Source organism: Camelus dromedarius, chromosome 10, assembly GCF_036321535.1.
Source record: "Camelus dromedarius isolate mCamDro1 chromosome 10, mCamDro1.pat, whole genome shotgun sequence".
NCBI lineage: Eukaryota > Metazoa > Chordata > Mammalia > Artiodactyla > Camelidae > Camelus > Camelus dromedarius.
Window position 1 is genome coordinate 45,193,495 of NC_087445.1, and position 14,711 is coordinate 45,208,205.

The 14,711-nt window shown below is 39.1% G+C and overlaps 1 protein-coding gene across 2 annotated transcripts in view; it reads left to right on the forward strand.

Annotated features, from left to right (window-relative positions):
- The window catches only part of LOC105086721 (spermatogenesis-associated protein 31D4), a 154,059-nt gene that overhangs the window by 107,477 nt on the left and 31,871 nt on the right, over positions 1–14,711 (forward strand). The gene's annotated exons all lie outside the window — the stretch shown is intronic.

Consider the following 14,711-nt stretch of genomic DNA (forward strand, 5'->3'; position numbering starts at 1 on the left):
CCTGTTATTTTGGGAGGTAGTAAAGGAAATGATATTTTAAAAACCCCAAGTGGCACTCTCCTTGGGCATTGAAAGGTGTAAGTGATAAAACACTCACTCTACTTAAAGACCAGAGGAGTAAACGGGGGCTGGATGCTCCCCAGACTCTTTCTATGTGTCAGCAAAATGTATCTGAGCTTGGTGAAATAACCCAGGACCGAAGTGTTCTCTCCAGTTGAGTAATTAGACAACAAGAAGCAGTCAATTTAGAAAAACCAACTATCTTCTTCTGTTCCCGCTTTAGAATTTTTATTACAAACAAAACACAATCCTTAGGCAGACTTAAGAGCGTAGGAAGAAGACTGGTAGGTTTTGCACTGCTCTAAGTGGAGCCCGTGTTGTATTTATCTTTGTCTCCAAGCACATCCGCGGCGCTTGTCACGCAGTAGATACTCGGTGATTGTTGGTTGGATAACGGATTCGTTTGTTTTCGTGGGGTATTTATATGGTATAGTGAGTCAGTCATTTCCGCCCCAGTCTGTAGAGATGGGTGCTGCCTGTGCTCCGTATTTATTTTGAACACTATTTTGCTATAAGGATATTCTAAAATGAAGTAATAAGGAAATCAGCTTTAGTATAACTTTACATATACAGATAGAAACACTTGCTGACCAGGTACAACTGTGGATGCTCTCCCTGGACGATGCTTTTGCAACTGAATTACACTCGAATGAGGTTGATGATGTGGGAGGAAGGGAAAGTAAGACAAAACTCACAGCTTAATTTCTAGACCGGATTGCTATCTTAACAATGAATTCCAAGTGCTTCTTGTATACCTAGCATAGGCACTGGAGAGTTACCAACGATTTGTGATTTTGAAGCAACCCAGAGCAGGTCCAGTGGTTCCCCTGTCCTTTGAAGTGGTTGATCTGTCCTCTCGCTTGCTGTTCTTACTCTCCCACCATCAGCATCCTAAGTCAGGGCCCCACGCCTTCTGTCCTGTTGGAACAGCCCCTTGACCTTTTTTCTCATATTACTCTAGTCTTGACTCCTTGTTGCTAGATTACTCTGTTAATGGCTCTCAAGTTGTGGTTCCCAGACCAGCAGCATTAGCATCGTCTGGGAGCGTGTTAGAAATGAAAATTCTTGGGCCTCACCCTCGACCTACTCAAAAAGAAACTGATCGTGGGGCCCAGCAATTTTGTTTTAACAAGTAGGTAATCTTCAGTGTGAGAACCAGTTCTCACATTGGAGTTCTGAGCATATCACCTCTTTGTTCAACACCCTTCATTGCCTTCCTTGTCAGCAACCATGTTAGTATGTATTCGTACGTTCTTCTGCGACAGAGCAACAGCTTCTGCCTCCTGATCCTTCTGGCTGGAGGTGTAGTCCACACTGTAATCCAAATGAATTGCTTTTTCTTCCCTCTGCTCTCCTGCCTTCTTTCTCTGTCAATGTTGGTTCCTCTACTAGGAATGCCCCCTCACTTCCCTCTCCTTGTAGGAACCTTACTCATTCTTTGAAGGCCATTTAAAAATTAATATCTGTATAAGTAATTCATACCTGTGACTTTAAAATCAAATAGTCCTGCAGGGTTTATGGAGAAACATGACAAGCCCTACCCACCCACCTTGCAGCCCCAATCCTTTCTATCCCCCTCATCCCATTCCCCAGGGAAAACCATTTCAGCCACTTATGTTTTAGTTCTTCTCCTGTTCACTTCTATTTATGTAACTAATATGCAACTACTTCTATTTGAAGGTAACTATACAATATTATCTATTAAAAGTGACTTTTAAATACCTAATATTAAATATTCCATTTAAAGGTAACTTTAAAATATTATCTTGCCATGGTAGATAAAATTTGAATAGATAACATTTGGCAGATAAAATCTGGTCAGCACCCCATTCCCTTCTTCACTCTTCTCAGTGGATCCTCAAATTAAATCTTGATTTCATGCCAATTTAATTTTGGAATGAAGGATGATTCTTTTTGTGGGATGTTTTCAGATACTGCTCTTCCCATGCTCCCATTGACTCTGCATCTTTCTTAGTACATGCCACATCCTTTCCTTGTATTACAACAGTGTCTATGTGTATGTGTCTCCCACCCTAACTAGGTTGTAACAACCAGGGAAATCTAACTTATCTTTACTTTCTCTGCAACCTCCCAGGGCAAAGCACAGGTCCTGGGATATAGTACACACTGAGTAAATGTGGCCAATTTAACCATAAAATAAAATATTTACCTGACCTTTGAAACTTGATGGTGTGACAGCAGTACTAGGAATGATTCTTCTCTTTTCCATGTGTTTTTCTAACATGATTGTGGAGAATATTAAGCTGGAGTCAGGAGACTTGAGCCAGACCAGTCTTCTTGATGACTTCTAAGACTTGGGAAGGCATTGAATGGTTTTGCTTTCATTTTTTTTTTTTCATCTGCAAAGTGGCAGCAATAATATCTATGGACAGAATTGTAGTGAGGACCAAATACAAAGAACATATGCTATCAAATATAAGGTATTCCATTGATCTGTTATATTTAAAACAAAAAGGCAACCCATTTTCTGTTGCACACAGGACTATAAAGAACATTATGAACAACCTTTAAATGGAAAACTTTATTTTTAGATTATCCAGAGGGTCTTTCTTCCAAGATCAGCCTAATATTATTTTGGGGGGAAATTGTACTGTCATTGTCTGAAATTTGAAGCAAGAAAATACAAATGTTTCATACCCCTTATCTATTCTTACTTGTTGATGAGAAATCAGTATTACTGCCAACCTTTCAGGCTTTGAAGGGATTTCAAACTTTATCTTGATTTAATGGTTGGAAAAAAAAAATCAACCAAAGGCACATTTTCTAAGAGCTTGTCTGGTCCTACTCATTAGAAAAGTGTGAGCTACTGTTCTATCAGAACTAATTAAACCTTAAATGTATAACCAACTCTCAATTACCAAGGTTAATGGGACTACATGCATACATAATTATATCTTACATTTATATAGTGCTTTTAACTTCTTCAAAGCACTTTTCACCATATTGCATATATAACACAGATAGATTTTTTTTAATCCACAAATAAAGTAAAAAAAAATCTTGGAATCAGTAATTTCAACTTTGTACCTTTCCAAAGTTATTAGAACCAGTAAAATTGTCTAATAGGACTTTCATTGCTCTAATCTCTTTTTGACCCCCCTGAACTAAAGGTGAGAAATAACTGAAAGGTCTGGAGGGATCTCCAGAGGAAAGGAAACCAAGGGCCTGGGCCATCCACAAGCTAGATCATTAGCGCCAGGGTAATTAAGAGTAATGGACTGTGTGTGTGACTATATCCAGAAGGTCCAGAAAGAGATGAAGAGGTGTAGGAAATGAAGCTTGAGTATCAGTACTTACAGGGCTCTTGTCATTGTCATTCACGCTACAAGCATTATTGAGCACCTACAGTATGCCACGTCCTTTCAACACAGAGGATGGATGTGGCAATGAACAACCCAGGCAGGACTGCTGTTGCCAGGGAGGTGACCTTCTTGCAGACAGACAATAAATGAAGACATAAATAGACAAATCAGATAACTTCAGGTAGCACCAAGCACTGAGAAGTCCATAAACACCGGAATGTGGTAGGAGTGCTTTGAGGAGGCGAAGCTATTTTAGATAGGGTAGCCCTTCCGGTGTAGCTGAGGTGCGTCCTGCAAGAGGAGCCCACCCTGTGTAGGTCTGCTAACCAGAACGACGGAATAACTGAGCTCACCAAGTTCAATGCTAGAGGGAGGCCCCATCAGTTCTGTGGTTATTCATTTTGTGTCCTTTTGTGGATATTCCTTAAGTCTTTCCAGGACGCCTGATTTTTTGCCTCTACAATGGAGGTTGCTAATACTGATCACCTTGACAGGGGTGCTCCGAGAAATAATAGCTAAACAGTTGTGAGGAGCTATATAAATGCTAAATAATGATCACAGTAATAACCTTTTATTAAAGTCAGCACCGTGATCGGCAGCTCACACACGGATGCCCCGGCAAATGTGGAAATCGATGCGGCTGCTCCCTGCGCGCCCCAGCACCATCTTTTAAAATAGAAAAAATAAATGAGCCGATGATCATGATATTCAAAGTGGTTAGTGATCAAATAACTGTCTGGAGAGAAAGCTGGTGTGTAAAGTATAAAGTGGGAGTAGCAAGATAATGGCACATTCCAGCCCAGAGCAGGTAGGGGGAGTGTAACTGGATGCTTGCTGGTACACACGCCACCCGCTGCAGGCTGGTAATTCTAACCTCATCAGGACCAGGCACTGCCACCACCAAAAGCACTGGCAGACGGAAAGTGGGATGAGAAAGAGCCGGATCAGCAGCATCTCTGCCAGCAGCCCCATCTGGCCCTCTTGGCCTTGGTAAGCCTCCCCGGGGGAAGGACTGAGAAGCCAGCACCAAGGGGCCCTACCTTGGAAGGGCACCAAAGAAGCGGGGAGGGAGGGAGGCGGGGAACGGGCGTTGCATTTTTTCCTTTCTGGAGTGAAAGATCCGAAGGCCGGGAAAGACTTCAGTTGTCTTCACACCCCAGCCTCCCTGTGCAATTACAGATATGAATCCATCCCCCAGCTGCGCCCCTTCCTTCCCTTCAAACCTCTCCCCAGAATATAACATTAATACCACAAAATAAGGAATTCTTTTTTGTGGGCCCTGTCATCTTTCTGATATAATCGAGCATGTGCCCAAACTTTCTGTCCTGTCTCCCACCTCATATTGGCACACACATTGTGTGAAACGCACATGTGCACAAACACACATGCCCGCACAAGCACATGCACATGCATATACCCACCTGCACTGAAATCCTTTGTCAAGCCCTGGCTTGGCTCATTCAGTGTCTGTGGAGTGTAGGTCACATAGAAAAGTTTAAAACACTATTGCTGCTTCTCTGAAAAGCAGAAAAAGAGAGAAGACAATGAAAAAAATACCCACTTATTTTAAGGCTGATACTTAGCACTTTGCTCCATAATGACTGAGCAAGTCACCCCCACCACGGGACGGGTGGAACTGAGGTGATCTCTGAGGTGCTAAGAGCTCCCAGTGTGTAGCTCACTTTTTGAGGTTTGACTAGAAATTAGCAAGGTTAAAAAGAATATGGCAAGGTAATCCTAGCCTTCACGAAATAATGGACTAAATTGGGGTGGGAGAGGATCAAGATCCTTACAAAAATGTAATGGATTTTAATCAAATGGAGAAAATTTTTAACATTAAAACAATTGGGATATTAGACTAAAGTGGTCTTGTGGGCATGCTGTGTGGGACATAGTAAGAGTTCCGTAAGTTTTCTGTAGGTAAGGCATTTCCATCCACCAGTGTCTCAGGCTGCTCCAAACTGAACTCACTTATTTAAGCATACCATTTCTTCAAGAGCTTTTTCCCAGAGAAATCAATGGGGGAATCTAGGGAGAACTGTCCTCAGGACATGTGGTCATTTTCATGGCCAAATCAGCCTGGACTAAGCCGGTTCATTAGCAAGGTTACCTCAGTGGCTTCCAGATTTTGTCTGGTCGTTGAGTTTAATGCCTTGTTGAGAGTGGAGTGTCTGTAAGGTGGGGGATAAAGTCAGGAGAGAAGGTATCTGCTGAGATCCTGTGCTTTTAAATTAAGCTAACTCATACTCAACCAAATCTAGTGTCAGACTCCAAGGAATGGTTCCTAGTTGTTGCCTTGGACTTTTTATTTCACTTTACTTTGTTGGTTTTTTTTGCCCTCAAGTCTCTGTTCCTGCTTTTATCTGCCTCTCGACATTCTTGACTCCTTTGTGCTCCCAGCTCCAGGCTCTGTGCTCTCCTCTTTGGACTCGATGAGTAATTTTGGCTTTCCTACTTTTCACCTTTGGCACTCCTTTAAAAATGGGTTATGTTTATCTTCTGGCTCTTTCTCCTTTTGGCTGCTCAAAACTTTTGACCCTACACAGCCAAGTTTTGATCCCAGGACCTTTCCCTGGCTTTGACCTGTCTCAGGGATAGTATCCATGCTGGGCTTAACTCCTCTGGGGCGGGGAGGCATGGGCAAGAGGCAAGAGGAAGCAAAGAGCAAGCAAGGAAACAGGAAGACTGTCTGGCTCAACGTAAATTGTGCAGGGCACTGAGGCCTTGCTCGTTGTACAATCTCTGCCTCCTTATTCCTCTGCTTTTTAAAAATTTCCTCCTGTCTCTGACTCTTTCTATTTCAATTTTTATTAAGTTTCCACCTTCAAATTGGCTGGTCCTCTTCTAGTATTCCTTTGTAGGACTTAAATGAGAATGAACGTAAGTGATATCCACTAGCCAAAATAAATTTGATAGCTGGGAGGAATGGCTGAATCCCGAGTGTCTTTATGGCACTTATCAATGCCATTTTACCATGCTAGTTGACAAACAGCTCTGGCTTTCCAGAGTCAGTTGATAGGTGAGTCAATAACTGTTGAATGAATGAAGGAATGCATACTAGTTGCATAGCCTTGTATCAGGTACTTTAAATAATACAAAGTATAAGACTTCGTCTTTGGCTTAAGAAGGACATCTTCTCATGTCCATTGACAAAAAGACTGTTTTGAAATATCACCAGGGGCCAGACCAGGTATACTATTTCTTCCAGAAAACAAGACATCATCTCTTAATGCACAGCCAGCTTCGGGGCAGAAGGGAAAGAGAGCAAAGCACTGGGCAGGGCAGTAATAGACACCTGTGAGCTAACGAACTGTAGAATTTGAACATTTTATTGCTGTCAGTGGATTTTTAACGTTTCATCTTCAAAATGCATGAAAGATAATAAGTAGAATGAAGTGAGCACCCAGAGAACCACCACCTGTGTCAAGTAATACAACTTTGATACCACTTTGAAGCCTCCACTCTCCTGTCCCATATAATCATCTTTTACTTACTTTTCTTTATAATTTTACCATCTTTATAAACTGCCATAAAAAGTTTAGTTTTACCCAGTTTTGAAATCAAAGTAGATTCAAAAAAGAAAAACAACAACTTGCATGCACATTCAACACTGGGCATGAAAAAGAAAACAATTTTTAAATTAAGATTTTGAAGCGATCAAGACATTTACTCTGTTTTAGAATTGAAGTACAGTTGAACAACATAGTGATTCAATATTTTTGTAGATTATACTCCATTTAAGCTTATTACAAAATAATGGCCATATTTCCATGTGCTGTACGATATCGCCTTGGTGCTTATTTATTTTATACACAGTAGTTTGTATGTCTTAGTCCCCTGCCTCTTTCTTGCCTCTCACCTCTTCCCTCTCCCCACTGGTAACTGCTGGTTTGTTCTCTATATCTGAGTCTGTTTCTGGTTTGTTATATCTATTCATCTGTTTTATTTTTTGGATTCCACATATAAAAGACATTTACTCTTCAGTTCACTTTTATGTTTGCTGTTGCCAGTCATTCCACTCCTTAATACTTCAAAGCTATTCTTCCCAAAGCTGCCTTTGGTCTTACACTAATGCTTTCCTGGACTCAGTGGAACTTTGAAGGATACTGAGCTCATCTTGGTGAAATGGATGTTGACATTCCATGATCCTCAATGTAATTATTCCTAATTTGTACTTTGCTTCAAAAAGTCTCTTCCCCTGCCCCCTAAGTCTGTACTTTTAAAATGGTATCTACAGCATTAATTATACTTGACAATAAACTTCTTTCACCACAAAATCTGTTTGATCATGCACATACCCATCATTATCTTCAAATATCCTATTTTTAAAAAATCCATTTATATCTGGCTCCCAAAGAGTTATAATATTGGCAATGGTGTTTTTTTTTTTAACTGTTTCTGTAATTGCTGTTTGTACTTATTCCAAATCAGATTTGTACAAATGATTAAATTCTGATTGAATTATCTATCAAACTGCGGTGACACAGTCCTGTAAACTACTGTATACTGAACAAATCTGCAGAGTAAAACTGAAATGGAACTTGGATTCCATAAGGAATCAAATCAGATGCTGCAGTGTTGACACATTTTTAGGGTCCAGAGTAATCCTGCTAATTGCACTTCCAAATTAATCAGCTAATGTCAGTCTCCATGAAGAACAGGTCTTCTTGTGGATCCTGATGAGGTAAGATTTGGAAAGGCAGAGGGCAGCAGGAAAAGCTCCTGGTGATAGGATCAGTTAGAGCAAAGGATAGAAGATAAAAATGAGAAGGCTGTTATTTGTAGATGATCTGGACCATAAGTGCTATAATTTTAAACTTATAATTTTGCCACACTGCTTTGGGAAACATATTACTTTTATTATTTATTCAGATTTTATGCTTTTCATGTCATAAATATGAGATATAGTCTCATTTTCCTGTGTGTTTGGATACAGTGAGAAGAAGAGTGCTCTGGCTGAATCAATAGTTTCATGCAGGGGAGATTTGAGAAACAGTACTGGCAAGAAAGGTTAGGTCAGATTATGACAATCCTTAAAATGCTTATATTGGACTTTATCCTTCAGAAGTCATTTAGTGCTTTGTTTTTAAATTGGGAGCACCATGAGGAAAACAGTGTTTTTGATGGTTTCTAAGAGGATAAAGACTCGAGGCAGGGAGATTAGGTAAGATGATATAGAAATACTTCAGGCATTAAGAAGTAAAGTTGGACTACGCTGGAGATGGTGGCAATGGATTAAAAAGGAAGGGATGTGTGCAGCATTATAAGGGGGGAGAATTTGGCTTCTCTGTCTTTTCAACCACTTGAGCTTAATACTGTTCATCTCCTTGATTTAATTTCCTTTCCCATTTACATTTTCCTTCTCTCTTGATAAACTTGTTTTTCTTTACCATTTTTTATCTCTTCATTCCTTTGCCTGCATTAAAAAAAATTCTCTTATTACCTTCCTACATAGGATGATGACTACCCCAGTCAGGCAGATGTCAAATGAGAGAGATGGGTAGAAATAACCACATGATTTATTAACTAATTAGAATATGTTGGTGCTTATAAAATATGTATATATATTAAATATATATATATATATATGTTTACCTTTTATCTTCAGTTGAAAAGAAGGAAAGAAAGAGAAAAAAAGTAGAATGGGAAAATGAGAGATAGAAACTTCCATTTATTGACTCATTCAAGAAATGCTGTGTTTCCAGAGAAAGAGACAGCCAAAGAGATGGAGAAAATACAACCAAATAACTTATGTTATTGTAATTTTATTATCTATTTCCCCTTTTCACTCAGCTGGGCAAAGTAGAGATGCCAGGATGGGTAGTCTCCTTCCCTCCCATTATGTGATGTTATTTCTCATATCAAAAGTTGGAGTCTAAATCCCTACTCTTAGGCCCTCACGACTGGCTCAACAAACAGGATGCAGTGGAAGTGTCCTTTCCAGACTTTTTAGGCTACATTGTAAGAAGCCTTGGTCTTTTGAAACACTTACTCTTGGGATGCTCCCTTTTGGAACCCAGCCACCACTTTGAGAGAAGCCCACATCACGTGGAAAGGCTACATGTAGATACTCCAGTTGGCAGCCCAAGTAAGGTAATTGCCAGCATCCCCTGTCAGTCATATGAGTGAACCATCTTAATGTCCAGCCCACCTGAGCCTGCAGATGATTGTGATCCCAGCTGACATCTGACCGCAATTCCTAGGAGACCCCAAACAGGGCTGTCTAGCCAATCCCAGTCAATCCACAGAACAGTAAGAGACAAGAATAAAGTACTCTTTTAAGCTACTGTACTTTAGTGTGGTTGGTTATATAACAACAGAAAATTCTTTCATCCTTACTTGAGAAATTTATTATATCAACTGTTTGAAAGATTCATTATGCCATCCAGAATGCATCTATTTTTTTATTTAAAAAAATTTTTTTAGGAATCGCTTTATTAGTCATTAGCCATGAAACTGGAATTTGAATTGATCTTGATCAGAAATCTTAGGAAATATTTAAGCAAATGCTTTAAGCACTATCATATTTTGAGTACTAGTTTAGGATTCAGTGACCTAGACGTGACAAGAATAATTGATTTGTAATCAGGAGACGGGGTTTAAATTCTGCCATTTATCACTGTGTGACCTAGGGCAAGCTATTTAACATCTCTGATTTCTAGTTTCCAATCCTATAGTGTATTTGAAAATATTTAGTGTTACCTGAAAAAACACAGATAGTCAGTGGATTTCCATTTCTTTCCTTCTTATGAAAATCTGCTCCTAAGTGCAACCATGTAGAAGCTTAACATATTATCATACTGCTTGCTAACATTGAATATTTTATTATTTATCAAATATTTCTCTTGATAAATATTTCATAGGCTTCCATAGTGTTACCTTTTAGTAGTGTGGGGGTATTTTTCCTGTGGGGTAACTTGTTTAATAGATTTTGGGGACTCACTCTGTTGCTAGATTCTCATACTTTTGTGGCAACCTTCTTTGGTTTTCAAGGACATGACTCTGTTTCACATCTTGAATGTGGTTCCCTACCCTAGTGCAAATGTTAATAAGTTAAGTGCATATCAAATAGAATTTTAATTTAGCTCATTATATGTTTATGTATTTAAATTTAAGAATCAAATTGATATAATTGGTAGCATTTGCTTTGATTTGAGATGCCAAGTGATTGAAAAATTTTTTAATTTAGAAGAGAATTACCTTGCTTATTTGAATTTATCATTTTTGCATAATTAGGATGAACTAATTTAATTTGCAGTTATCCTTTTAAATGACTTAAATGATATCTGCTGAGATACTCAAGACCGCATGATTAGTGGAGTCATCCTGAATATTACTCAGTCTCATAGGGTTGGAAAGTACAAGTGCAACTGGTGAAGCTTGGAGATGGAAGTTGCAAGTTTGATCTTTCCTTCATTAATACGTATTTTTTGTTTTGTTTCCCTCACCTTACTCTAGGCTGCTTTGTGTTTTCTAGGGGAACCACACTGTGAATTCAGTGATGGTCCTCCTTTTCTAACTCTGTTCTGATTTTATGTCATTTTCACTCGATGTTCAGCTCACATTTCAGTTATGCAAAGGGTAGGCTGATTATTTACTTGTTGCGTTATGGTAAAAATCCCTAAGAGAATGCTTTTGATGGAGACTGTTTCCCTCAGTAAACACTTCTTTTTGATGATGCATTTTATTGAGCCTTTAAAAATTTTGGACACAAGAGTACTGACTGAAGTAGCTGGAACCTATAATGTTAGTGTAGTGTTTTTCAAAATGCAAGTCTTGACCCATTAGTGGATTATAAAATAATTCTGGGGGTTGTGACAATCACTTACAAAATAATTAAACAATGTAGAATAGATAATCTTAGAATGCATTATGTGTAAAAATGGTAAGATTTCATGAAACTTTTATATTAGTTTGTGTGTGTGTGTGTATTTATACTGGTTTATGATAAAAATTACCCTGTATATTTTGTTGTGAGTTGCTGTCAAAAGAGTTTGAAAGCCACTGCCTTGGCTTTAAAACTATCTGAAGCAATTTTACAATATGGCGGTTTGAAATGAAGCCTCAACAAGATACTTGAAATATAAAACTATAGATAGCTTTTAGTTACATATTTTAAAGGGATTGGCAGGTTATTTTTACCTAAGAAGCCTGGTCCTGGCATCAGTGGGCATTTTTCAAAGGCCCAGGATTCAGTATCCCAATAAATGGTGGGAACCCAAGTTCTTCATCACTGCAAGGATCTGAGCTAACAGATTACTCCTGTGGTCCGTGACACTGCTGTTGCCTTGCTGCAGGTGGCTGTTGGAAGTATTGTCTTCCCTAACCAGATTAGAAACACCTAGTTTCCCAAGGTCTCAGTCTGCCGGAATGATGGCATCACACTTCTCCCATTAGTGGGACCTGTACCTGCATGGAGAGCTGGAAAATTCTAACCCTTAACTCCCCTCTTTGCTGAAGCACCTCATTTTTCTTCCCAACTGGGTCTTGGGAAGCTGGCATGCAGCATTAAAAGTTGTGTTTTATCCATACAACGGGAGTCTGTGTTTTTGTGTGAAGGTCTACGCCTTTGGAGGAGAGTTCCATCCCTGGAATTAGAAAATTAATCCTTAATTAGAGTAATGCAGTGTCACATTTTCAGTCTGCTAACGAGCTGTGGAGAGAGATGGCACATCTTTCTTCAGTTGATGGATGCCCCTTTTAGAGGATATGTGATCTCACCAGGGTTACTCAGCTGAGTTAACACACTTCTGAACCGAAAGAATCCTTAGGGCAGGTAGGGACCCCTTGCTTTTCTGGCTCTTGCCCCTTTAAGCCTCCCAACCTCTCATTTTGCAGTCTACTTTCTCTTCCATTAAAATACTTGCTTATTAAACTCATTAGTGAAATCTACCCTTTTCCATCTGCTTATGGTTTAAAATTTTTTTTTCATAGAATACCCTGACCTAAATCCTTTGCTCTTCTTTTGACCTTACTACTGCTGAATATCAACCGAACTCCTTTGTCACTGCCCTTCCCCCAATCTCCATCAAACGTTTCCTGTTATTCAGGGTTTTTTATATACACTTAAGAGACAGTCAGCAAAGATGGACTCAAGCTTTACAGGGGATCTTTTTCTCCCCCCACATGGGACATTTTCAAGACTAGGGACTTTCTTCCATTCTTCTCAAGCAGCTTTCAGATGAATTAATGAAATAAAGTAGATAAGTTTGTTACCATCATTAGAATCTTTTTTTTCCCCAACATATATTTATTTATTTAAGTGGAATTATAGTCAGTTTACAATGTTGTGTCCATTTCTGGTGTATGGTGTAATAGTTGTCATACATATATTTGTTTTCATATTCTTTTTCATTATAGGTTACTGCAAGGTATTGAAAACAGTTCCCTGTGCTATACAGTATAAACTTGTTGTTTATCTATTTTATATATAGTAGTTAGTATCTGCAAATCATTAGAATCTCATTCTAAAATATTCTCTAAAGCTCAAAATATGACATAAGGCAGATCCCTATTTAAGTAGAAGGGCCTTATTATAAAAATATCTTGAAGACCCTGAGATTATCTTTAAGAGTGATGCCATGAGAGGATGTGAGGCACAACCCAGTATTTAATTTAAATGAAAAGTGAGATGGTCTCCCAAAGCACTGGACTTGATTTTGTCCTGAGCCCCTCCTTAGTTTTAAATTCTCATAATCATAGAATATAGAGAAGGAATAAAGTTGGTGTTCATTCTGTCTCATTTTACAAATGAGGAAATCAACACTCAGGGGCACGAGGTCATTAAGATCATTCAGTTATTTATTTAGCTGGTTATTTGGACTAGGGTGGTTTCTGAAAGGATGCAGAAAAGTAGAAGTACTTGAGAGCTATTAATCAGCACTGACTGACTGGTTAGGGGCAGGCTGGGGGGTTGGATACTGAGGGAGAGGAAAGATTCAAAGATGGTGCTTGAGTCTTTAGTCTCGGCATCCATGCACATGGGAGGCATTCGTTTTGGAGGAGGACACAGCAGGAAAAGTGTACATGCAGAGAAAGGTTGTGAGTTTAGTCTCGGAGTGTTGAGTTTTGGGTGTCTTTGGTAAAACCCAAGACATTATGTTACAATTGAATATATACAGGAGGAAAACCATGAGACTGTTGGGTTATGAAAGTTTAGTGAAGAGCGTATTTCCAAGAGGAAGTCTTTATTGTCCATAACTGCTGTGAGGCCAAGTAAGACCAAGATGGAAAGGTGTTCATTAGGCTTAACTTGAAGGAAGTCATTGGTGACCTTGACAAGTTTCAGCGGCGCAATGGGGTTAGAAGCCAAACTGCAGAGGGCTGGGAAATGAGTGGGAGGTGAGGAAATAGAAAAAGTGAGTATAAACAATGATCAAGAAGTTTGGGGCATGGGGAGAGGGTATATAGCTCAGTGGCAGAGTGCATGCCTATCATGTATGAGGTCCAGGGTCCATTAAAGATAAATAAATAAGAACCTAACTACCTGCCCACCAAAATTAAAAATTAATTAATTAAAAAAAAAGTTTGGGACCAGCCAAGGGAGAGTAGAAGTAGGGTAGTACTTGCAGGGGAAGATTTAGATGCAGGGTTTTATTTGATATGGGAGAGGGTGGGCATGTTTAAGTGCTAATGGTAAGAGGCCAGTTTTTCCACTGAAGTCATTTTTCTCTCCTCTGGCTCCTGCCTTCTGTCTAAAGGCCTGTGTGGTTCCTGGAAATCTCAGAGCAGATCTTTTAGGAGCAACAGAATTATCTCTTGCTAATCCATTACCAACTAATTCTTAATAACCAACTTTTGTTATCAGTTCATAAGCCCACATTCCCCTCTGTTTTCCAGATGCTCACACGCACATTAGATAAAAACATCTCTCGCATTTGTTAATGAGGGTAAAGGGAGCAAAACGAATCCTCCCACATTCCCAATTGACCTGTATGAGTTCAAACTGAGAAATTAACATTTTAGACCAATTTTTAAAGATTTGAGGAAATTTATGATCAATATTGGTCACAGATTTGGTCACTGACTTGTTTTATATTTACTTCACTATTATTTATTGACTGCTTAATATATAACATGTGTTTGGCGTGAAACACCCAAAGATGACCTGAAAGTCTTAGTTTTTAAATATTTTACAGTATGAAGATAAATTTCTGGGATTTATGATGATTTTCTTCATTTTTGGTACAATGCTTTCATCTATGTTCAAACAGTGTCTTTAAGGTACAGCTGAAACTTTTTACTGATATCCAACAAAAATTCCCTTTCTATTTCTAAAATAAAGCCTTCTGTGTGATTGTTAGTAAGAGAGAGGGCCCTGCTTTCTAC